The following is a 26,331-nucleotide window of genomic DNA, read 5'->3' as shown; positions in this document are numbered from 1 at the left end:
AGAGAGAAAGTTTAGACTGTCTGGAACAGGGCTGGCAGTGAGCTAGGCAGCCTTCAAGATTGTGGGAAGTTTCAAAGAGTCGACATTTCTAGCAAGCTGCCGCTGGTTCAACTAAAGGAGGGAAATGGGTCTTTGGCCTGCTTTCTGGAGAACAGAATCCCCATTCTGTGGCCAACCCTTGCCACTTAGATAACCATGTGGCCACTGCATCTGATGGGGGTGGGGAGGGCAACTCCACGTGGAGGGCTCCCAAACTGAGCTGGCAGGGAGACAAGGACAGAAGGTCGCCTTCCACCCTGAACTGGAGGGGGGCAGGGCTTTGGAGCCAGGCACAGCTGGGTGGAAAGTCCCTGTATGATCACTTAGCTGCTGTGTGACATAGGGGAAATGTCTTAACGTCTCTGGGCTGCAACTTCCTTGTGTGTTAAAGGAGATAATATTACCTAGCCTGCAGGTACCATGAAATGATACGGTTCAAGAGCCCATACGGGGATGCCTGACATACAGCGGTGCTCGGAGAATAAATGTTCTTTCCCCCTCTCCCTGGGGAGCTCCCCTAAGGAGCCCGGGCACCGTTTTCTTACTGGACCCATCCTGGTACTTCACAAAGAGCGCCCCATTAAAGCCCACAACATCCTTGCAAAGTAGTTACTATTATTCCAATCTGAAGAGAAGAGAAGAGGTCAGACCAGCGTTTCTCAATCTTGGCCACACATTAAGAATCATCCGGGAAATGGATGGGTGGATAAACAAAACGCAGTCCAGCCATACAATAGAATATTATTCAGCCATCATACCTGCTACAACGAGGATAAACCTCAAACACATGACGCTAAGTGGAAGAAGCCAGACACAGAAGGTTCCACATTGCATGGCCCCATTTATATGAAATATCCAGTCAGGCAAATCCATAGAGACAGACAGCAGATCAGTGGTTACCAAGGGCTGGGGGCAGAGGGAGAAACTGTTTATTGGGTACGGGGGTTCCTTTTGGGGTGATGCAGATGTTGGTTGTACAGCACTGTGAATGTACTACATGCCACTGAACTGTTCACTTTTAAATGGTTCATTTTATGTCGTCTCAATTTTACCTCGATGTTTTTAAAAGCTAAGAAAACGAATCACCTGGGAAGCTTTTAAATATGCCAATGCCCAGGCTACACCCCAGACCAAAGAGACTGCAATCTCTGGGGCTGGAACCCAGGCATGGATATTTCTAAAGTTCCCAGGGTGGGACTTCCCTGGTGGTCCAGTGGCTAAGGCTCTGAGCTCCCAATGCAGGGGGCCCAGGTTCCATCCCTGGTCAGGGAACTAGATCCCGCATGCGGCAGCTGACAGTCCGCATGCCACAACAAAGATCCCGTGTGCCGAAAACTAAGACCCGGAGCAGCCAAATAAATAAATAAATATTTAAAAATAAATAAAATTCCCAGGCTGAGAAGCACTGAGGTAGGTTCATTAAAAACCCAAGATGCTAAACTGGCCTGTGACTAAACGTTACACAGATCTGGAAAAAAACTAGTAACAGGAATTAACCCAAATGTTTAACAACAGGTGAGAGGTAAATGCAGAAAAAGAGGCCTGAAAAAAAAAAGGAGAGATGGGTGGATTTGGGGGTGCTGGTCACAGACGACTTCCCTCATATTTTAATTTTCAGGATGAAGTAGAAGATAATTTGAAGATAATTGTTTGACTTTTTATGAGATTATATTCAAATTTTCCTTGCATAACTGAAAATAAGTCTTTAAAACTGTATAATGAAGAAAAAAGGGGAAAAAAAGAAAACTGAAAGAAAAAAGAAAAAAAACTGTATAATGACATGGGAAATGTTTGCCATATAATATGAAGTGAGAAAGAGAGAATCTGTAATTCATTATGATTATAATAAGGTCAAATTATGTTGTGGATGAAAGAAAACACACATAAATGAAATACAGATTTGTGGTGAGGCAGTAGGATTCTTTTTTTTTTTTTTTAAGTAGAATTCATTTTTGATGACATTCTTCTTAAAAATTCTTTTAAGGGAGTTGAGGGGAGATAAAGTTGGACTGCCTATCAGATCACAGTACCGTATCAAGGGCTGAATTTCTGGGAGAAGTAAGCATACTGCGGTTACATGGGAGAACGTCTTTGCTTTAGGAAATACACGCTGCCGTGTTTAAGGATGAAGTGTCCAGATGTCTGCAACTTATCCTCAAAAGTTTCAAAAAGAAGAGAAAGCAGCAAAGCCAACATTGCAAAATGTTAACATCTGGTGACTAAGTGAATGATTGGCACCTAGGTGTTCACTGAACTTTTCTCGCAACCTTTCTATGTTAGTTTGAAATTTTTCGAAATAAAAAGTTGGGGGTGGAATTCTTTTCCTGTCATTATGCTAATGCTTTTACAATATAAAGATTTAATCGCACACAACTGTTGCCAGAAAAGGCAAGAAGGAAGGGGGGGGGGCGTCCCAGAGACATGATGGTCAGAAGCACTGAAGACCGGAGAGGAAACTTCTGGAAGCCAGAAGGGCATCAGGAAAAGCTTGGTGGCTGGAAGGAGTAGGCATGTTTCGAGGCTGGGAGGGAACCCACGAGGCTGGAGTGGCAGCTGGGGAAGGGGCAGGGGGTCACAAGGCAACACCAGTTCCTATATCCCAAGGTTCCAGCTTTCCAGAAGGGGCAGGGGGACAGTCATGTCCCAGCACCCATTCTCCCCTCCTTCCCTGGGAACGCTGACCTTTAACTTGGCACACAGATGTCCAGAATAAAGGATGTCGCCGGAGGAAAACATCTGGAGGTAGGCTGTCTTCCTACCATCACCCAAGTACAGTAGGACCATAGAGCTTTCTGGCAGCAGGGGAACTTCAAGCTTATGCCCATAACTCCCTGAAGACATCATTGATGTACCTCGGTTTTACAGATCCCACAATTTGAAATTTCTTAACTGATCATGAAAAGCAGAAAATAATATGACTTTATTTTCTACTTTTCATGATCAATTAAGCTTTTTCATCGACTCTCCCGTTGCCCACAGGACAACAGCTATACTTTCCAATATGCTTCCAATTTATTGATGGTGCCACTAGATGGATGGGTAGGAGGGGTAGGTAAGTAGAGAGAAGGCAGGCAAATAGCTTTCTAGACAAATAAGTGGATAGTTGGATAGATGTCTGGATGTCTGGATGGATGGATGGAAGGAAGGAAGCAAGGAAGGATGGATGGATGGATGGAAGGATGGATGGATGGATGGATGGAAGGAAGGAAGGAAGGAAGGAAGGAAGGATGGATGGAAGGAAGGAAGCAAGGAAGGAAGGAAGGAAGGATGGATGGATGGATGGATGGATGGATGGATGGAAGGAAGGGAGGATGGATGGATGGAAGGATGGATGGATGGATGGATGGATGGAAGGAAGGAACGAAGGATGGATGGATGGAAGGATGGATGGATGGATGGATGGATGGAAGGAAGGAAGGAAGGAAGGATGGATGGAAGGAAGGAAGCAAGGAAGGAAGGAAGGAAGGATGGATGGATGGATGGATGGATGGAAGGAAGCAAGCAAGGAAGGAAGGAAGGAAGGAAGGATGGATGGATGGATGGATGGAAGGAAGGAAGCAAGGAAGGAAGGATGGATGGATGGATGGATGGATGGATGGATGGATGGATCGGGGATGGGGGAGGTTGGGATGGATAGAAGCATGGGTGGAGGATGGAGATTGGCGAGATGAGTGGAGGTGTCAGTCATTTGGGGTGCTATAACAAAATACCATAGATTGGGTGGCTTAAACAAGATACATTTATTTCTAAGAGTTCTGGAGGCTCAGAAGTCCAAGATCAAGGTGCCAGCAGATTTGGTGTCTGGTGCAGACGGCCGCCTTGTTGCTGTGTCCTCACAAAGTGGAAAGATAGCTCTGATATCTCTTCCTCTTCCTGTAAGGGCACTAATCCCATCATGAGGGTCCCACCCTCATGACCTGATCTAACCCTAATTACTTCCCAAAGGCCCCACTTCCAAATACCACCACATTGGGGGTTGGGACTTCAACATACGGATTTTAGGGAAACACAAACATTCTGTCCATAGCATGCCACCACTGGTCCCTCAAATTTATGTACTTCTTGAATGTAAAATGCATTCATTCCATCCCAACAAGCCCAAAAGTCTCAACTCAATCCAGCATTACCTCTAAAGTCCAAAATTCAAAGTCTCATCTAAACATCACCTAAATCAGACATGAGTGAGACTCAAGGTACAATTTATTCTGAGGCAAAATTCCTCTCCAGCTGTGAGCCTGGGAAACCAAATAAATTATGTGCTTCCAAAATACAATGGTGGGACAGGCACAGGACAGACATATAGACATTCCCATTCCAAAAAAAAAGAAAATATACCAAAAAGAAGGAAGGGGTGATGGGTCCCAATGAAGTCCAAAACGTAGCAAGGCAAGTTCCTTGAGATCTTAAGGCTCAAGAATAGCCCTCTTTGGTCCGATGCCCTGCCCTCCAGGCCCCCTGGGGTGACAGCATAACCTCCACAGCTCGGCAGGTCACCCCACCTCTGAGACACTGGGCAGGGCCCCACCCTTTGAAACAAGAGCAGCCAGCCCCGCCCTGAGATCTAGAAACTGCCTTCATCATCATCCTTCCCTTTTCCAGGGAAATAGCACGGGTGCAGCCCTCCTCCATTCTTCTGGTCCCGGCTGGGATGATCCCATTTCTGCTCCTGGCTTCAGAGGGAGGCTGATTTGGCCCATGGTCCGCATCAGCACTAATCTCCTTATGAATGGTCTGTGGGCCACACCCGTGATGTTCCCTTCTGAACACGTGCTCGTTTTTACACTATGGATAGGCTGAGAATTCTCCAAATCTTTACATTCCGGTTCCTTTTTGCTTAACAGTTCCTTCTTCGATTCATTTCTCTCCTCCCGCATCTCACTATAAGCAGCTGGGAGGACCAAGCCGCTCCATCAACACCGGGCTTAGGGAATCTTCTCAACGCATCATCCAATCCCACCACGTGCAAGTCCTACCTTCCCCAGAACATGAACACAACTCAGGCAAGTTCTCGGCTGCTCTATACCAAGGATATTCTCTCTATTGTCCAATAACATGCTCCTCATTTCCACCTGAGGCCACACCACACTGGCCTTTACGGTCCATATTTCTGCCAACATTCTGTTACCGATTGTTACGAATTCTCCAAGAAGATGGAAGCTTTCTCTACCACTCTCCTCTTGCTGAGTCCACACCAGAATCACCTTTAAAAGTCCCTTCTCAGCTTTTTCTGGCACGAACTTCAAGACCCTCCCAGTCTACACTCCTTCAATCCCAGCTCCACTCCTTACCAGCCGCGTGTCCAGGGACAAGTTACTCAAGCTTTTTGGGCCTCAGTTTTCTTATCTGAGCAATGGGGATGTTATCAGCCTCCACCCAGGGGGATTCTAAAAGGATGAAATGGGTTAATCTGTGCACAGCACTCAGCACATGTTGATACATGACCGAAACTGATGCTTCTGTTACTATAAATCCTCCATCCTATTACTGAACCCATTTTACAGCTGAAAAAACTGAGGTCCTGAAAAGTCAAATCACCTGCCTAACACATGACAGCTAGGAAAGGATGGAGCCAGGATTTCAGCCCGGGATTGTCCAACCTTGAGACCTGGGCTCCAGGGAGGTAATAACACCTGCCTCGCAGAGGAGAAGACATGATGTGCAAAGTGCCCCACGCACAGCAGGCACTTGTACATGTTGATCCCTCTCTGCCTCCTCCATCACCGCTGGAAGAGATGCTATGACATTTCTAAGTAAGGAAAGAAGAAGCTTTGCTTTAAAAATCAGGCCTCATCACTTCATACCCATTAGGGTGGCTATTATTTAAAGAGAAACAAACAGAAAACACATGTTGGTGAGGATGTAGAGAAGTGGGAACCCCTGTGCACTGCTGATAGGAATGTAAAATGGTGCAGCTGCTGTGGAAAACAGTATGGAGGTTCCTCAAAAAACTGAACATAGAATGTCCAGCAATTCCACTCCTGGCTCTACACCCAAAAAAGAACTGAAAGCAGAGATTTGAAGAGATACTTGCACACCCATTTTCAGAGCAGCATTACTCACAGCAGCCAAAAGGTGGAAGTCACCCAAGTGTCCGTTGACAGCTGAGCAGATAAACAGAACGTGGTTCATCCACACAATGGAATATGACTCAGCCTTAAAAAGAAATGCAATTCTGACACGTACTATGACATGGATGAACCTTGAGGACATGATGCTGAGTGAAATAAGCCAGTCACAAAAAGACAAACACTGTAGGATTCCACTTGTACGAGGTACTTGAAGGAGTTAGAGTCATAGAGACAGGAAGTAGCATGGCAGGTGCCAGGGGCTGGGGGAGGGGGAGGGGGGGTGTTCATGTTTAATGGGGACAGAGCTTTAGTTTGGGAAAAAGAAAAAGTTCTGGAGATGATAGTGGTGATGGTTGCACAACAATGTGAATGTGCTTAATCCCACTGATTTGTACACTTAAAAATGGTTGAAAGAGTAAGTTTTGTTATGTATAGTTTACAAAAAAAAAAAAAAATCAGGCCACAGGCAAAGCTACATGCGTACGAAGACCCTCTGTTAACATGCCAGCAAAAAAGTGACACGAGCTGAGTCTCGGGTTGTGCAATCGTTACCCTCTCCCCAGAATCCTGCGCTGCCCAGGACAACAGCGACATCGGCACCTAGCAGGTTGGAGAAAGGGGCCAGAGCAAACGTTACTGCACATAATCACCGGGGAGGGACTTCCCCGGTGACGCAGTGGTTAACAGTCCGCCTGCCAATGCAGGGGACACGGGTTCGAGCCCTGGTCGGGGAAGATTCCACATGCCGCGGAGCAACTAAGCCCGTGTGCCACAACTATGCAGCCTGAGCTCTAGAGCCCACGAGCCACAACTACTGAAGCCCACGCACCTAGAGCCCATGCTCCGCAACAAGAGAAGCCACCGCAATGAGAAGCCCATGCACTGCAACGAAGAGTAGCCCCCGCTCACTGCAACTAGAGAAAACCCACGCACAGCAACGAAGACCCAATGCAGCCAAAAATGAATAAATAAATAAATAAATTTATTTAAAAAAAAAAGAAAAAGGATCACCGGGGAGATCTGAAAAATCCCAATGGCCAGACCACATCCCTGACAATTAAAACAGAATCACGGTGTGGGGAGTGGTGTCCAGGAATTGGTATTTTTTAAACTTCCCACGCGATTCCAGTGCACAGGCAAGCCTGAGAAGCAGTGGGCTGGGGGGAAGAGCCCAGCAGGGAGGGGATGATGGGCCCCCCCAGATGGTGCCAGGTGCTACACAACGGGAATGTCCCTGGACCCCAGGACCACAAAATGAACACCGGGCTCAGCAGGGGCAGCAAACGGGCTTCAACTCACACGGCAATTCTGGTCCACTGATAAGAGGCCGCCTGGAATGCTGTGCTAAATGGATTCTGCGAACGAATCTAGATGATGAATTAGCAATGTCTGCCACGGGCACCAGGCAGGCGAGAGGCAGCCATCCCTGGTGTAAGAGCTACCCAAATGCTTTCACTCCCTCCTCCTCTCGGAGCCTCACGAGGACGCTGTAAACTGAGCAGAGCCGAGATGACGCTTGTCGTTTTATACAGGGATTCAGAGAAGCGAAGCCACGAGTTAGAAGTGGTGCATCTAAGACGGCAACCCAGACCTTCTGACTCCTGGTGAGACCTGCGCTCACGGCCCCTTTCAGCCCTGTCCATGGTTCTGATGGGAAAGGTTCTGCCATCAGTCTCTCACATTAGAGTGTAAAGTATCTGACCATCCTCTCCAGGATGGAGGACTGGCTGTGGAGCTGGAGGCGAAGGAAGAGAAGGATCAGAGCCCTTTCCCAGCTCCTGAAACCCGCACCTCATTGGCCAGTGGTCAGAGCAGCCCTGGCCACAAGTTATCCGTGACCCCCAGTCCCCCTGAACCCTGGCTTTGTCAATCCCTCCCATGCTGGACAGTCCACACCAAGACTCCCAGATCCCAATGACCAAGGCAAAGCCCTGGCAGACCCAGAGCATAAACGCCTGTGCCAAGGCCAAGAACAGAAATGCCAGGCAGCTTCTGCATGGGCTCAAAGACCCTGTGTTCCAGGGGGATCTGCTTCCTTTGTTTCCTATCCCTGACTCACTCCCTTCAGTTTCTCCTCACCCCAGGAAAGTTCTCCCTGTGGCCCACAGTCATCACACCTCTGGGCCTTCCACACAATGTTCCTTCTGCTTAAAAGTCCCTTTCCCTCTTCTCCAGGTGGCAAACTCCTATTCAGCCTTCAGAGCCCAGGTCAAAAGGCCCTTCCCCTAAAAATTCTTCCTTGATCCCTACCTTCACACCCCATCCAGACTGGGTTGTAAACTGCCTTCTCTCACCTCAACGCCACTGCTTAAGTGACCTGTTTGGAATCTCCTTCCCTCTTTTCTCTTTCTGGAGTATTCCTAGGCAGAGAGAGTGGCTCTCCCCTTTGGACTCCCACAGCTGCCTGTGCGACCGCTACTGTAGCACAATTATACATATTTGGGCGCTCTGGGTCTGCCTCGGCCCCGAGACTGCAAACCAGGGGACTGGCCCTGATTCCCCTTCATCTTCCTGGACCCAATACAGAGCCTGCACGCAACAGGTGATGCTCAGCAAACAACCTTATAATCAATCACCTCCGAGCACTTACTAAGTTGTTTAGACTCGAGGTAACAAGTTGGGAACAGTTCCAGTCTTTTAAAACCTTCAGAATTTTTGGAATAGACAGACTCCAGAGACATGGGTTAATCCAGCCAGGACCTTGGCCGCCCAAGGTCACACGATTCCAGGGGCAGGGCCAGTTTGCTGCTTTAGAAAAGCAGGAGGTATGAATGGAAACCCCACTGGAGAGCCTGGGGAGAAGGGGGGAAATATTATTTCTTTTCTTTCTATTTCTGTGCTGCTTGACTGGCTACAATGTTCACTTACTACTTCAATGATTTTGTTAAAATCTAATAAAACAAAATGTTTTAAATATGCAGGTCTATGTCTGAAATCAATATTCGAGACCAGACGTTCTCCAACCTACAGCATTCGAGTTGGGAGAGGGGAGAGGCTGGTCCCAAAGAGAGTTCTGGAAACCACCAAACTGCCCATCCAGGGTAGGATGGAAACACACTGCGGAGGGTCCCACACGGAACCAGACTGCAGAGAGAAGCAGCGAACGCCCTGCACTCAGAGACAAGGGCGCGTCGCAGTCATGATGCCAAACAGGACAGGCTCTCTGATTCCATTTATATAAACTTCAAGAACCGGCACCAGGGGTCTTTGAGGATAAAAGCCAGGACAGTGTCTACCCTTGGAAGCGGGGAGGCAGTGACCAGGGGGTGTGACGGGGTTCCTGGCAACTGGCGACACTGAGTGATTTGCTGTGGGTGCTGGTGCCAGGGGTGTGTTCAGTTTTCCAGCCGTAAAGGAAAGGCGCACACTTTCCTGTAATTACACTTCGATAAAAGGTTAAAAGATGGAGTAGGCCCAGGTCCCTACCAGCCAGGTCTGGGAGGGCTGTGTAAAAGGTGTGCTCCCTACACCACCCCCTGGGGCCTCTAAGGGCAGCCCCGGGCAGGGCCCAAGCTTGCTGACCACCTGCCCCGTCCCCACCACCTGGGCCTCCCTCCAAGCCGAGCGCACCCAGATGCTCCTCTCCCCTCCTGCTCCCTGGCTTGCGGTCTGCAGCAGCTAGGCCCAGGCTCAGAGCTTCTGCAATTTCTCCCTCCCCTTCTGGCCTGGGCCAGGCTGGGGTGCACAGCCCCCAGAGAGAAGCAGGCCTGCTCTCCCAAATGAGCCCAGGCTTAGGAAAACTGCCGCGGCCGCCCCTTCCGGGCTGGGCCAGTGCCTGGCAGCGGCAGCCCTGAACCCCCAGGACAGAGGACTAAAGAGATTTGTCCAGGAGACAAAGGGGGGGTCTGTCCCACAGAAGCAAGGGCAGCCCAGGGCAGAGCTGGCCCCGGGCCCTCTGAGCCTCTCCCTTTCTCCAGCTCGGTCCCGGGCTACGTCTTTGTGTCCATTCACGAATTCACAACTCCTCCTGGACGGCAGACGGCATCTTGGCTCCGTCTTTGGGAAACAGAGTCGGGGAGAAAGAGTCCATGGGCTGGGGCCAGCTCAGAATTGTTGTGAGATCAAAATCCCAGGGGGGAGACAGGAGGGGAACAGGAGGGGAAGCCGAGGAAGGAGGGGAAAGGGCCAGGGTCTCTGGCAGGTCGGGAGCAGAGAACACGCGGCATTCCACGTGAACGGCGCCCCCTGGAGGTGCGTGCCTGGTGGTACTGACGCAACACAGCAGGGGCCAGACACCCCTAGCCCTGCACCCTCCCCAGGGCTCCCTGGGGAATCTCTTCCCCTCTGGCATAATGAGGGTCCACGCCTCTGAAGCAGGGACCACCCCATCCTCCCTGCCTCACCGGAAGCTCCCAGAAGATAACAAGATGAGGAGATGCCATGGGAACCCAGACCTTCTGAACCAGAAGCCCGGGGTGGGCCTCCATCTCCACAATCTTTGTAACCAGGGGCTGATGCAAGTCTGGTGGTCGACCCACTGCCTCAATGCTGTGAATGTCCATCCCCCTCCCCAGCATGCAGACCCCAAGCCCGAGAGCTCTGACCTGGGGGATTTGCGCTGCAGCTGCAGGAGCCTGGGAGCTAGTGCTCCAAGAAATCAGCCTCCACCAGTGACTCAGGGGGGAGCTGACGGACGCCCCCGCTCCTCTGCCCCCAGCGGAGATGACCCCGAGCCATGTCCCCCACTGTCCCCCAAGCAGAATTAATTAAGCTCCAAGTGCCTGAAGTGCAAGCCACTTCTTACAAACCCCTTAGCGGCTGCACGCCCCTCCCTGTTCTCACTCCCGCACTCTCCTATTGCTGTGTCTTGGGCTCAGCTCCCAGATACACCCCTTGTCCTTGCATCCTTGTCCCCGGGTCTGACTCTGGGGAAACCCACATGAGGGCAGATTCTCAGCAGCTCAGAGTAAAACCCCAAAGAGACCAGCCACAAGTGCTCTGGGCAAGAAACAACATTGTTTCTGAATGACCCCAGTCCCAGCTGAGGTCCCTGCTGATCCCAGAAGGCTTATCTGCAGAGCACTTCACAGTTTGCAAGGCTCACTCACACCCCCTGGCTTCCACCGCCTCTGAAAGGGACAGGCCGCTGCCCCATCCACCCACGATCCCCTAAACCAGGGGCGCCGTGGCCACCCCGCCACATCTCATGTCTGCAGCTTTCCCCTCCCCGATGCCAGGATGGGGTTACAACCACCTCCCTCATCCTGCAGGGGCCACACCCGGAACACGCCTTCTAGGAGACATGCCCCGAGCCCGAATCCACCAGGAGGGAAACTCAGCAAATACCTCCCCCTACCCACCCCCACCACTCCCAAGGGACCTCCAGCCCTTGGCTCACCGTAAGGAGCCCAAAGCAGCTCTAACTCCAGAGACGAGGGGGACCACCTACCAACAGATGAGCCATTCCATCCGCCCGCCGGCACGGCAGGGCACACTGGAATGGCGGATCCTCTCCCAGGAAATCATTTCCTCCACGCTAGTACTATCCCCCGTGAAAGCAGGGGCCGCTCGAGGGCTCGTGGAACGTGCAAGAGACCTGGGAATGTCCCATCCCCGCCGACACAGTGCCACACACAGCCCGGCATAGCCCAGCCCTGCCCATGGCCAAGCATCCAGGGTGCCATCACGGGGCAGGTTTGAGCCAAATTCCAAAGCAGAGGGCCCTGGGATCCCCCAAAGCTGGTTCCCAGCCCAACTCCATCTCCCGTGACCAGGATTCAGGGACCAACTCCTGAGCAAGGCAGCTGCCTTCAGGGAGAAACAGATTCCCCCAGAGACCTACACCTTTCTGGAGCAAAATGTGTACACATGTGCACACACACGCACCCACACGCACATACACTGTGCACACAACCCTGAAATACCATCCGCACATCCTAAGAATATCTCCACTACGAACAGGGACTGATCCATTCCTTCCCCCAAGGCCTTTCTTTGTAAGAAATGAACCCCTTGGTTTTGTTTTAGATAATAATGATGTACCCCACTTAGGTACACCAAGTGCAGACGTGCTTGGGGTGAGGATCTTTTTCCTTAAGAGCGGCTCCTGAAAATCACAAAACTGTAACCACTAATGAAATCACTGATTCAGACAAGGGTGACCAAGGGATGCGGAGAAGGCTGGTGAGAGGCTGCTGGGCAACGGGGTGGTCAAATCCGGGGAACCCAGCGTGGCTTTCTTGGCCCCAAGATCAACCGCAGCACCACCAGAAACGGGACAGTCAGATGTCTCCTGCCTCCTGGGGAGATGCAATGCGAAGCTTCTCGCCTCTCTTGCCAAGATCGCCGATCCCGAGCGTGATAAGCCTCTGCAGCTGTGCAGGGTACTCCGGCAGCCACGGGCCGTATGTGGCCACGTCAACGGAAACTCGCTAAAACTAAATAAGATGTACGATTCAGTTCCTCAGCCACGCTAGCCACACATCAAGTGCCCGACAGCGCTAGGAAGTTTTGCCCATGTCGTCAGGCGTGATGGGGTCTGGTGGTTACGGAAGAATTAATCCTCGCCAGTTAGAGACGTGCACTGACGCATCATCTGGGATTTGTCTTCAACTATCGGCAGAGAAAAAGCAAAGAGATGAAGCAAGTGTGGCAGAACGGTCGTAACTGTTAATTAGAAATTGTCGGTCACTGTTAGGCTATGGGGTACATTATACTAGTCTCTCTACTCTTTGAACGGAAGCTTTCATAACAGGAGGAACGCAATATTTGCATGATCTCAAAACACTCCCCTCCCCGCAATGCTCTTCATCACCAAAGAAATGGTAACTTTACAGAGAGCGACGTGGTGGATGCCGACTGAACCAAGGGTCAAGGTTCAAACACCACAGTGACAGGACGGTCATCCTGCTGCCGGCAAGCGGCCACTGAAACAGTGATACGGCAACTGGTAAAGTCTGCGGGACACTTATTAAATAAGACTGCATCAGTGCTAATGTTCCTTTATATTTTTCTGTTTCCTCTTACACTTAATAAATGACCTGCTTATGTCACCATTTTCTTTTCTTTTAATTAATTAATTAATTAATTAATTAATCTATTTATTTCTGGCTGCTTGGGTCTTCGTCGCTGCGCGCGGGCTTTCTCTAGTTGCGGCGAGCAGGGGTTACTCTTCGTTGTGGTGCACAGGCTTCTCATTGCGGTGGCTTCTCTTGTTGTGGAGCACAGGCTCTAGGCGCTCGGGCTTCAGTAGTTGTGGCATGCGGGCTCAGTAGTTGTGCCGCACGGGCTTAGTTGCTCCGCGGCATGCGGGATCTTCCCAGACCAGGGCTCGAACCCGTGTCTCCTGCATTGGCAGGCGGATTCTTAACTACTGTGCCGCCAGGGAAGTCCCAAGCCCACCATTTTCAACTAGCTTTTATTTTTCACAAATTTTCTAATTGTGGTAAAATACTCATAACATAAAATTTACCATTTTAACCATTTTTAAGGGTGTCTTTTTGTGGCATTAAGCACATTCACACTGCTGTGCAAACATCACCACATTCCACCTCCAGAACCTTTCCATCTTCCCCAACTGAGGCTCTGTCCCCATTAAACTCTGACTCCCCAGCCCCCTCCCCCAGCCCCTGACACCCAACCTTCTACTTTCCGTCTCCATGAAATTGACTCCAGAGACCTCACGTAAATGGAATCACACAAGATTTGCCCTTTTGTTTGTTAGCGTATTAGCAGAAGGCAGTAATAGCATTTTGTTTATTATGCTCACTAGCATAATGTCCTCAAGGTTCATTCATGTTACAGCCTGTATCAGAATGCCCTTCCTGGGACCTCCCTGGTGGCTCAGTGGTTAAGAATCCGCCTGCCCATGCAGGGGACACGGGTTCGAACCCTGGTCCGGGAAGATCCCACATGCCGCGGAGCAGCTAAACCCGTGCACCACAGCTACTGAGCCCGCGCCCCACAACTACTGAAGCCTGCGCGCCTAGAGCCCGTGCTCAGCAACAAAAGAAGCCACCGCAGTGAGAAGCCCGCGCACCGCAACGAAGAGTAGCCCCTGTTTGCCACAACTAGAGAAAGCCCGCGTGCAGCAACAGAGACCAAATGCAGCCAAAAATAAAATAAATAAATAAATTTTAAAAAAAAAAGAATGCCCTTCCTTTTTTTCAAGGTTAGATTTCATTTTTTAACCTCATTCCATAAGAGAGTACCCTGGGACTGAGGAAATACGCACTCAAGGCTTTGGGGTAAAGGGGCATATGGGCGAGTAACCCGCCTGTAGCCAGGAAATGAGATGAGCAGCCCTCCCCAGTGAGCTCCGGCAGCCCAGTCCCTTGGGAATCCCAGGAAGCTCCCCACTTTTATCGCCATGGCAGTCTCTGAAGTCGTCTCCCTCCCTTGAGTTCTTCCCCTTCTGGAACCCAAGTCATGACACTCTCAGCATAAATCAGCCTCAACGGTGCCATGGAGCCCCCTGGAGAAAGGCCAGCTGCTGGGCGCACCCCAGGGCCCTTGGGGACCAGAGCTGGCATCCTCCCCACCACATGGCCTGAGGGCCAGCCTCACCAACCTTCCCTGGTGTCCCTGAACCTCCCCCTCCATGCTCTGCCCTCTTCCAGGAATGGCCTCCCCCTTCCTCACCTCCTCTGCCTCCCTGGAGAACTCCTATTCATTCTGAAGGGCCCACCCAAATGCCCCAACCTCTCTGCAGCCTCTCCTCTCCTGGTGGGTACGGGTGGCTTCTGCCTGTCTAGCGTCTATCCCTCATGCAGTCAATGGCCCCACTTTCGTTTGGGGCCATCCCTTCCCTGCTCTCACTCCATCAGGTTCAGGTGGAGCTGCACCCCACCTCAACCCCAAGTCATGCCTGACTCCTCATCTCCAAGCTCCAAAAGAGGGGTTGTGACCTAGATCTGGCATAGTCTTTCTCCTGACCTCAGCAACAGGTCCGAGAATGGGCATGAAATCCAAGCCAGGACAAGAAGACTCAATTCCAGGGCTATGGTGACCCCGAAGGATTCCGCAGGAAACTCTCCATTCATAAGCACTGTGGGCAGTCCAGAGAATGGAGCCACCAGAGGAAACAGAGCCCAGAGATGGAGAGAGACAGCTTGGTCGTCTTTGAGACCCTGGATCCAGCTGTACCTGAACCCACATACCTTTCATTTCTGAGTACTGACCTTTTTTCCCTTCTTTTCACTCCCCCACTGCCCCTTCCTCCTCTTTCTCCTTCTCTCACTCTTTGCTTTAAGCCAGTTCAAACTGAGGCTTCTGTTACTTATAACTGAAAGTCCCAAAGTCACCCTCAAACCCTTTCTTACCCAGGCATCCAAGCAGAAACCATACCTACATTTCCAGCATATTTATCAATATCTCAATTATGCACTTGTTCACATATTATTAGCAGACTGAGTCCTCCCCTAAACTATGAGCTTCTGGAGGGGAGGGGGCAAGCTTTGCATAGGACTCATTTTGGTGCCCCAGGCCTGGCTCTCAACAAGGTTGTTGTTGTTTTTTTAATTAATTAATTAATTTATTTATTTATTTTTGGCTGCATTGGGTCTTCGTTGCTGCATGCGGGCTTCCTCTAGTTGCGGTGAGCGGGGGCTACTCTTCGTTGCGGTGCGCGGGCTTCTCATTGCGGTGGCTTCTCCTGTCGCAGAGCATGGGCTGTAGGCGCACGGGCTTCAGTAGTTGTGGCTCGAGGGATCTAGAGCGCAGGCTCAGTATTTGTGTCACACAGGCTTAGTTGCTCCACAGCAAGTGGGATATTCCCAGACCAGGGCTCGAACCCGTGTCCCCTGCATTTGCAGGTGGATTCTTAACCACTGCACCACCAGGGAAGTCCCTCAACAAGGTTTCTGAATGAATCAATGAACCACCTAACCAACTGTGGGTGCCCAACCAGTGGACAAGTCAGGCATGCCCACCACATGCCAGACCACGCTGGCCCCTCAGGGGACACGGGAGGTCTGAACAGCCCCCAGCCCACGCCTGCTCCAAGCAGCTTGCGGTCTGGCTGGGGAAGGGCGATCAATGACACGGGGCCTGCCAGACTCTCCCCTGCTTGGGACGGGGACTTAGGACAAACCTGGAGGGGTGGGCTCCGTCTGGATGAATCTGAAGGTGCGTGTCTGCACTGCTGCTGGAGTGGGGTTTCTGGACAATTGTCACTTCCTAAGTCTCCCTGCACATCTGTCAGCTTAGGTTTGCAGCCCAGGCAGAGGGCAATAAGCTGAGACCTGCGGGTGCTGAAAGGACAGCTCCCCTGGGAGCCCAGCACAGCTGCTAGCACCCCAATCCCGCTGTACCAACCTGTCATTTAATCGGCACCCACTGTGTGCCAGTTTACATGCATTTCCTCCAAACAATCCTATGAGGGAAGCATCACTATCCCCGTGTCACCCGACCCTGCCCCTCACACCCTCGCCTGGCCACGTCACCACCTGAAATTCTATCATACGGTTAGTTATCCGTCTGCTGTCTGTTTCTCACACCAGAATGTGAGCTCCACGAGGACAGGGTCAGCCCTGTATCCCCAGCACCCAGGACAGCGCCCGGCACACCACAGCACGTGGCAGTTACTGCTTCATCAACGAACAAATGAAACAGATTTCTATGTGGTGCAGCCAGGTGTCCACGGCAAGGGCGGGGAACGTGTTCCTGGCTGTCCTTGCTGTGGCCCAACACCACACTACAGACCCAACCTCCCTCCCCTCCCTCTCCTGCCCCACCTCCAACTCCAGACTTCCACCCAAGCGGTAATTATTAAGATCAGAGCTACACAACCCCCAGGGCTCCCGATCCCTTCGAGCCCCCTCTTGGCCTCCAGTGCTCCCGCCTTCTGGTTGGTGAGATCCGCCCACATGGCAGAGTCGCGGCGACTTCCAGACAACCCCAGCCCAGATGTCCTTGTGCCCCTGGTGACTCCTTCAGCTGGACATTTGGGGAGGAGGGGGAACTTCATCATCGGGTGGAAGAAGGGAGCTCAAGGGCAGACCACACCCCGCAGGTCTGACTTTCACCATCTTGCAGCTCCTGCTTCCCAGAAAAGCAGGACTGAAGGTGCAGGGACCTGGTCCCAAGACGAGTCACTCTCTTAGTGTAACCCTAATGACCCTGCTTCATTCAGAGTTATTCATTGTCCATTCTGTGGCCAGAGGGACACACCCCACACACTGATACGTGTAGGCACCTGGGCCACCCCTCCTGCAGCGATGGAGGACCTGAGTCCCAGGGAAGCTAAGTGACCAGCCCAAGGGTGCCCGGTGGGTGAGTGATGGGACCAAGACGAACGATACACCGTCAGAACGCTCAGTCCATGCTGGGCTCTGGGCCAAGCACTTGCCATGCTCGGCATTTAGTTCTCCAGCAACTCTCTGATGAGGGTCGATTATTTTGTCCATTTTACAGATGAGGAAACGGAAGCTCAGAGACTCAATCAACCCTGTGAGATTAGTACTACTATTATCTCCCGCCTTTCAGAAGAGGAAGCCAAGGCACAGAGAGGCCATGTAACATGCCTGAGATCACACAGCCATTAAGGGGAGGGGCCCCGAGGCCGACCCAGGTGGTCCGACAACAGAAGTCACCCGTGGTGAAATTCTACTTTCCAGTTCTCAAGTACAGTAAGTCCCCTACATACGAACCTTCAAGTTGCGAACTTCCAAAGATGCAAATGTGCTACTACCCAGACATCACTGGATCGTTTTTGCAAGGGGGTAGACAGAATTGAATCCAGCAAGGAACCAGAACCCGTGCCATCAATGTCAGGCGTGAAGGAAATTGCAGCTCGCCCTCCGTCTCCTATTGCTGACGATCCTTCAGCTCTACCATCTCCCACCTCCTCTCCCTCCTCCAGTCAGTAACTCTTCCTGCCTGTTCACTCGATGCCAGCCCCTGGATGCCAGCTGTTGTGCTGTACTACTGTACTTTTCAAGGTACTGTACTGTAAGATTTAAAATGTTCTCTTGGGACTTTCCTGGTGGCGCAGCAGATAAGACTCTGTGCTCCCAATGCAGGGGGCCCAGGTTCAATCCCTGCTCAGGAAACTAGATCCCACATGCATGCCGCAACTAAGAGTCTCCATGCCACAACTAAGGAGCCCGCCTGCTGCAACTAAGACCCGGCACAACCAGATAAATAAATATTTTCAAAAGTTTTCTTTATTTTTTGTGTTTGTTTTTTATGTACTATTTGTGTGAAAAGTATTATAAACCTATTACAGTACGGTACTATGTAGCTGATTGTTAGTTGGGTACCTAGGCTAACTTTGTTGGACTTATGAACAAATTGGACTTACAAACACACTCTCGGAACGGGACTTATTCTTACGTAAGGGAGTTACTGTATTTACTATGTGCCATCCACTCCCAGGTAACGTGGAGAGGACACACCTGCTCTCTCCACTGCCCCAGGTTTGTGGGGAGACAGCCAAGGGAGCAATTCAAATGTGGGGCAGGATGGAGACAGCAAGCAACAGAGGTGAAGGAACTGAGGTTATGAGAAAGCAGAAACTGTGAGGCAAAGAAAACCAACAGAGACAAGGGTGAGGAAGGGAGATGGTGAACGCAGAGAATGGGGTAAACACCCAGAGAGTCACTGAGGCATCTATGGGGGCACCTGGCCTCCGGCTCCGGCTCCCTTGGAGCCCTAAAAGCACTAAACTCTGTAACAAGCTCAGGTGCCCTGCTGTTTAAGAAACGACTTCACTTAGTCACGGTGAGCACCGTCCACACTCACAGTTTCTGTGAGCTAAGCCAGCACTCTGTGGTCAACTCCAGTGGCCCTTCCACTCATCTGGCTACGGATCCCCGGGCCTGCCAGGGAGGGGGCTGAAGAGGTCTGGACCTCAGCCTGGGAGCTCTGGCAGCATGGGGATCCTTGCAGGGAGGGCTGGGTTTCCTGCAGGGAGGAATAGGCAAAAGCTCAGACTGGAGGTCAGACAGATCTGAGTTTAGAGCCGGCTGTCCCTCTCACCTGCCATCAGACCAGCCTCCCTGTCAGCCTCATCTGTACCATGGGGCCAATAACACTTATCTGGCAGGGTCCAGAATGGATTAGAATCAATGCACACGGCATCTAGAGCAAAACTTGCAACATACAAAATGCTCAGGAAATGGTGGATGTCGTTATTGTGGTGGCAATTAACAAGAAAAAATTAGTGGCAGAGAGGCAGTCTGGGACACTGGGAATTAGTCCACCCAAATCTCGATCCACACTTCTTATTGCACCTACCTGGCCGTGTTCTTGATTTGCTTCTCTGTGGGCCAGGAGTCCCGGGTTGAGGCATCAGAGGCTCCCTCTGCTCAATGGGAAGAATGATTTTGAATCCCATGATCGATTAGTGATGTCTGCCCTGGGCACAAGGGAAGGATGACAGTAGGTGTGCTATGTATCCTACCCTAATAATCCTATTAGAGTAATGTTCAGGCAGTACTACCCTTAAACAAGAGGGACTCTGTCCCTAAGCCTGTCCCTTTAGATCCATTACTTCTCCAACTTTCATGCACACATGAATCACTGAAGGATCTTACGAAAATAAAGATTCTGATTCCATAGGTCTGGGGTGGAGCCCAAGATTCTGCATTTCTAACAAGCGCTAGCTGATGCCAATGCTATGGATCTGTGGAGTATGTGCGGATCAGGGTTTAGAGGTTCTGCTCTCACAAACGCAGACTAATTTGTTAAGGAGACTTTGAGCACCTTGGTCACGGGGGATCCAGCACTCATCGCTGGCAGTGTGAGCTGTCACTCTGGACGTTCACTTTGTGAATAACACGGGCAGGACCAGGCAAGTACTGCTTCACATCTCCTGTCCTGTGTCCTTGGAACAAAAGGTGGGTGCAAATCCATACAACGGAACATCATTCAGCCTTAAAAAGGAAGGTACTACAATGAGGTATCACCTCACACCGGTCAGAATGGCCACCATTAAAAAGTCTACAAATAACAAACGCTGGAGAGGACAAGGAAAAAAGAGAACCCTCCTACACTGTGGGTGGGAATTTAAGTTGGTGCAGCCACCGTGGAAAACAGTATGGAGGTTCCTCAAAAAAGTAAAAACAGAGTTACCATATGATCCAGCAGTCCCACTCCTTGGCATATCTGGACAAAACTATAATTCCAAGAGATACATGCACCCCTATGTTCACAGCAGCACTATTTACAATAGCCGAGACATGGAAACAACCTAAATGTCCATCGACAGATGAATGGATAAAGATATGGCACATATATACAATGGAATATTACTCAGCCATTAAAAAGAATGAAATAACGCCATTTGCAGCAACATGGATGGACCTAGAGATTATCATACTAAGTGAAGTAAGAGAAAAGAAAGAGAAAGATCCTACCGTTTACCATATGATATCACTCATATGTGGAATCTAAAATATGACACAAGTGAACGTATCTACAAAACAGAAACAGACTCACAGACGTAGAGAACAGACTTGTGGTTGCCAAGGGGGAGAGTGGGTGGGGGAGGGATGGATTGGGAGTTCGAGATTAGCAGATGCAAACTATTACATATAGAATGGATAAACAACAAGGTCCTACTGTATAGCACATGGAACTATATTCAATGTCCTGTGATAAACTATAATGGAAAAGAATATGGAAAAGAATGTATACATATATATGTATAACTGAATCACTGTGCTGTACAGCAGAAATTAACACAACGTTGTAAATCAACAATACTTCAATAAAATTCATTTTTTTAAAAGAGGAAGAAAATTCTGACACTTGCTCCAACATGGATGAACCTTGAAGACATTATGCTGAGTGAAAGGAGCCAGACATAAAAAGGACAAGTGTTGTAGGATTCCGCTCATACAAGGTCCCTAGAGTAATCATATCCGTAGGGACAGAAAGTAGAAGCGTGTGTGTCAAGGGCTGGAGGAGGGGGACGGGGGAGTTAGTGTTTAACAGGGACAGAGTCTCGGTTTGTGAAGATGAAAAACTCCTGGAGATGGATGGTGGTGATGGCTGCACAAGGTGAATGTACTTAATGCCACCGAAGTGTACACTGAAAAATGGTCAAAATAGCAAATTTTACATTATGCATATTTTACCATAATTTTTAAAAAACTGACTGCATCCAAATGCTGTGAAGGTTTGTGGGTGATGCCACTGCTGGCACGGGCAACCAGAAAGATGCGAGCAGCAGGCAGTCTTGGGTAAGAGAAAAGACAAACTACAGTCACTCTCCCCATCCGTGGGTTACACATCCCAGGGATTCGACCAACCTGGGATGGAAACTACTACGCGATCCGCTGCTGATTGAATCCGAGGATGGTTGAATCCACGGATGCAGAACCCGCGAATACGGAGGAACACCTGCAAGAGATGTGAGCATCCGCGGACATCCCAGCATTCGCGGGAGTCCTGGAACTAAATCGGCTCCCTGATCCCCGCTCCCCGCTCCCCGCCCCCGCCCCCGCGGGTACGGAGGGACGACTGTCATTCATCCGCGAAAGCCTTGCTCTGAAGACAGCATGAACGCCATAGGCTGATGCCCGAGAAAGAGTCACAGCCCAGTAACCTCAAGCATCAATTTGTTTCTCTTCCTGTTTCATTTCCAGGTTTCAAAGACACTCATGAATTGCCTTGGAATTCCCAGTACGTGCATATGGCAGCTGACGAACATGTGAAATATTAATGAATTCATATCACTCCTGAACTTGTATATGGGCAGGACCAGAGGTAACTTGCATAAGACATAATTCCTATTCTTTTCTTTTTAATTGAAGTACAGTATAGTTGACTTACAATGTGTGCCAGGCTCTGCTGTACAGCAAAGTGACTCAGTTTTACACATATAGACATTTTTTAATATCCTTTTCCATTATGGTTTATCCCAGGACACTGGACATAGCTCCCTGTGCTATACAGTAGGACCTTGCTGTTCACCCATCCTAAATGTTGATAGTTTGCATCTACCAACCCCAAATTCTCAGTCCATCCCTCTCCCTCCCCCCAACCCCTTGGCAATCATAAGCCTGCTCTCTACCTATTCTTCATGTTGGCAACGAGGTGGACATTGAACTCCAGATGTGAGCAGTTTCATTTTCATATGATAGATTTCAATTACATTTTCCAAAAAATCAAATAAAATATTTCAGCTTTACTTAAATACTGTTTGACTTTAAAATGTTATACTTATTCATCTTAATTTGTATTTTGCCTTTTCAACTTAATAGAAGTTTCTGAATATTTTAGAATTAAGAATCATTTAACTTTTTTCAGTTTCTGACATTTGCTTTAATTTACATTTGTGGGGTTTTTCAAATTACATTTTTCATTTGAATCCTTTAGACTAGGGCTCTTCCAGAGAAATTTCTGCAATGATGGAAATGTTAAATGTCTGTGTTGTCCCATACAGCGGCGCTGGCCACATGTGACTATAGAGAACTTGAAATGTGGCTGGTGCGACTGAGGAACTAGTTTTTTAATTTTATTTTAATAAATTTAGATTTTCTTTTTTTTTTTTTTTTTTTTTTTGGCCGCATGGCATATGGGCTCTTAGTTCCCCGACCAGGCATCAAACCCATGCCTCCTGCATTGGGAGCACAGAGTCTTAACCACTGGACCGCCAGGGAAGGTCCAAGATTTACTTTTAAATAGCCACAGGTGGCAAGGGCTACAGTCCCAGACAGAACAGCTTTAGATTATTACTGTTAACAGAACCCAAATATAAGTGAAAATCTTGACTATAAATAACGATTTTGCTGCAATGAAGTCAATCAAATAAATCATATGACATACATAATAATTAATAAACTATGTATGTCTTTATTACTCATCCAAGCAAGGGGGCCCAGCAACGAATGCCAAAGACGCGTGTAAAAATTAACTACACTCAGCTGCCTTTCTATTTTTTTTTTTTTTTTTGGCCTCGCCACTCGGCATGCGGGATCTTAGTTCCCCGACCAGGAATCGAACCCGTGCCCCCTGCAGCAGAAGCGTGGAGTCTTAACCACTGGACCGCCGGGGAAGCCCCCTCAGCTGTCTTTGACGCTAGCCAGTCTTCAATCAGATGACGGCCACCGTTTTACAGGGTGTTCAGTGTTGTCACTATGGAAGTATAGTTGTCGGAAAGAGGACAGAACCCATTTTGTTGGGAAGCTTGTTAGCTTGATTTTTTACTTGAAATAACCAGACATACGGCAGGTGGGCTTCCGCGGGGACATTGCTCTGGCCCGACTGCGTTTGGGGCGGGGCCGTCAGTGAATGAACGAAGGAGGCCGGCGTACAGACGATGTGTTCTCGGCAAGGGTGCAGGCAGCAGGGAGGACTCGGAACTCTAATCCCCGCGTCCTGTGGGGAGTAGAGACTCGGCGTGTGAGACACGTACCCTGCAGCTGCGGGTGATGATGATGATTATTCCCCAGGGTCGTGGTGGGGCGGCAGACAAGCAGGGTCCAGACAAACCCAGGTGTGAATCCTACCAACTGCTCTACGGCCTCGGGCAAACCAAACAGGACTAGAAACTGCAGCTACTCCCAGGACGGCCAAGGATCAGAGGAGACGATGTACAGGAAGTGTGGGTCATCGATCTCCCCCTCCTCCATGAAGCCCTGGGCCGGCCGTGTCCCAGGTAGCCCAGCAAGGCAGAAGCGCCCATGAGCCCCATCTCCCCTCCCACCCCTTCTCCAGCCAGGCAGACACCTGCTGACGTCAGAGAAAGCTCTGCCAAGATGGAAGGGTTTCTCCGACAGCCCCACGGATCTTGAGAAACTTGCTTGTTACAAACTGCCTCGAATCCTCTCTGGAAAGAGACAGACTGGATAACTATAACTATGACATAAATAGCCACCGCTCTGGAGCACCAGCTGTAGACCAGGTACCTCGCCAGATGCTTCACATACCTTATCTTAATCACCTTAAGAACCACAAACGTTTACGAAACCGGTGACCTTCAGAATTTCAGAGTCCTGGCTGGAGCAGGACTGGTCCTAAGTAGCTGTGAAGGGACCTCAGATAGCAGGACGGGGACTAAACCTACAGAAGGCCTCCCAGGGCCACTGCCACCACCCCCATCTGTTGACCTCACTTACAAGGAGGAAAGCAAGGCTCAGGGAAAAAGTCCCCTGCACAAGAGAAGCCAACAAAGAGGAGGGCGGAATCACAGCACAGGCTCCTGACTCCTTCTATATTTCCTAAGGACCCCACCATGGAAGGAGTGGGACCCGATCTTTGGCCTTAGGAGCAACTCCAAACACCATGGCAGGAACTGCGCTGGGAGGGGGGGGCGGGTCCCCAACCAAGTCATTGTAGTCTGGGCCATCAGTGAGCCTCACATGGACCTGGTGACCCATGGCACCAGGCCAACACCCAGAACTGACAATGGATCAGGTATATGCTGCAGAGATGCTCCTGCAGCGTTGTGCACAGAAGCAGAATCCAGAAAACAACCTGAGTGTCCAGAAGTGGGAAATAGTAAAATAAAGCAGGCTGTGATGACGAGACGGAATATTAAGCAAAAGCCCCCTTTAAGCTGAGGCTGCAGGCAATTATGAAAGACAAAGGAGACGGGATTATGGCAGGTCAATTTTTAAAAATTAGAATACAACGCTAGCTATAGAGTAGCTACAGAAAAAGACCGGAAGAAAAGTCAACACATTTAACAGTGATGATCTCCAGACCATGGGATTAAAGGTCTGCTGTTTTCATCTTTATACCTACTTCCTATGATTTAAAAACTTTTCTCCAAGGAGCATGTGCTACATTTATAACCATAATGTTATTTTACAATGGCCCGTGTTTAAGGTCACATTGCATTAAGCAAAAGAGGGCACCTACGTCTTCAGAGGTTAATTCGCTCATCCAAAGTCACACAGCCAGTATTATGCAACGGATTTTGATGGGTAACTGCTCAGGTGCCAGGTGCTGTTCTGGACATGGAAGCAGTAGGGGGCACAGACAGACAGGAGGACTACACTTCCCAGCTTCCTTGCAGTGAGGCGGCGCCATGTGGGGCTCGCCCAGGAAATGTGAGACCTCGCTGCCTTCCAGGACGTGTAGAACCCAGTTTATTTTTCTTCTCAAGTTAAGAATTACAAGGACCCACAAGCACCCTGTGTATCTTTCCCTCCCTCCCTTAACGGGTAGCCACTAACCTGATTTTGGAATCATCATTGTCTCACTTTTCACGTACTTTTCTCTGCATTCCTTAACAACACAGTTTACTGGGATTTGAGTGTTAACATGATTGGAGTCATGCTTTCTTCTGTGTTTTGCTACTGTTCAACATGTCTGTGAGATTCATCCATACATTGCCTGGGACTGGACTTGTTTTCCTTGCAGGATTACTACTCCATTGCATGGATACATACTGTTCCATCAACGTGGACCTCTGGGCTGATTCCAGCTCTTGCTTACCTTGAACAGTGCTGCTGAGAAGATTCTGGGCCATCTCCCCCGGCACACATGTGCAGAGTTTCTCTAGGGTAGACACCCAGAAGAGAGTGGCCGTGTCCAAGTTTACATGACAATTTCTGGTTTCCAAAGTAGTTATAATAACATTGTCAGACTTCTTCTTATATATTGAATACAAGAACGGCGTCCCATGGACTCTTATTTTGCATTTCCTTGATCACCAACGCCAAGTGAGCAGCTTTTCACATGCTTATTGCTCATCTGTGTCCTCCTTCCTGAAATGACTCTCTTTTTACATTTTCTATTGGGTTGTCTTTTCCTTATTGTAGTGCTTTATAGATTCTGGATATTATTATTTATTTAATTTTTTTTGGCCGTGCCATGCAGCTTTTGGGATCTTAGTCCCCTGACTAGGGATTGAACCCGTGCCCCCTGCAGTGAGAGTGCTGAGTCCTAACCACTGGACCTCCAGGGAATTCCCGATTCTGAATAGTAATTACTTGTTGGTTAAATATGTTGCAGATATGTCCTTCAAGTTCATGGCTTGTCTTCTCTTGTCTTCCTGGCATTTTTTGGTAAATAAAAATTCATAATTTTTAATGTAGTTGAGTTTATCAATCTTTTATGGTTTGAACTTTTTGTGCCTTCAGAAATCTTCATCTAGCATGATATCCAAAAGATATTGTTTCAAATTTTCAAAAAGTTTTCCATTTTTTAAAAAAATTTCACTTGCAATTCTTTAATCCATCTAGAAATGCTTTTTCTGTATGGTGTGAGGTAGGGCTCCAGTTTCGTTGTTTCCATCTGGATTATTGTCTCAGTACCATTTATTCAATAGACCATCCTTAACTGGGTTGATCAGCAAGGCCACCTTTGTCAAAAGTCAAATGCCTTTATA

At 49.4% G+C, this 26,331-nt stretch overlaps 1 protein-coding gene across 6 annotated transcripts in view; it reads right to left on the bottom strand.

The window, feature by feature from the left end:
* The window catches only part of MMD2 (monocyte to macrophage differentiation associated 2), a 68,767-nt gene that overhangs the window by 39,546 nt on the left and 2,890 nt on the right, over positions 1-26,331 (bottom strand). The window contains exon 2 of one of the 6 annotated variants that reach the window (XM_036826079.1): positions 19,284-19,404. The exons of the other annotated variants lie outside the window; for them this stretch is intronic. The gene's annotated coding sequence lies outside the window, so the exon portion shown is untranslated. The remainder of the gene's footprint in view (positions 1-19,283; positions 19,405-26,331) is intronic. 6 annotated transcript variants of the gene reach the window in all.

Source organism: Balaenoptera musculus, chromosome 15, assembly GCF_009873245.2.
Source record: "Balaenoptera musculus isolate JJ_BM4_2016_0621 chromosome 15, mBalMus1.pri.v3, whole genome shotgun sequence".
NCBI lineage: Eukaryota > Metazoa > Chordata > Mammalia > Artiodactyla > Balaenopteridae > Balaenoptera > Balaenoptera musculus.
This window is presented reverse-complemented; position numbering and strand designations above follow the sequence as displayed.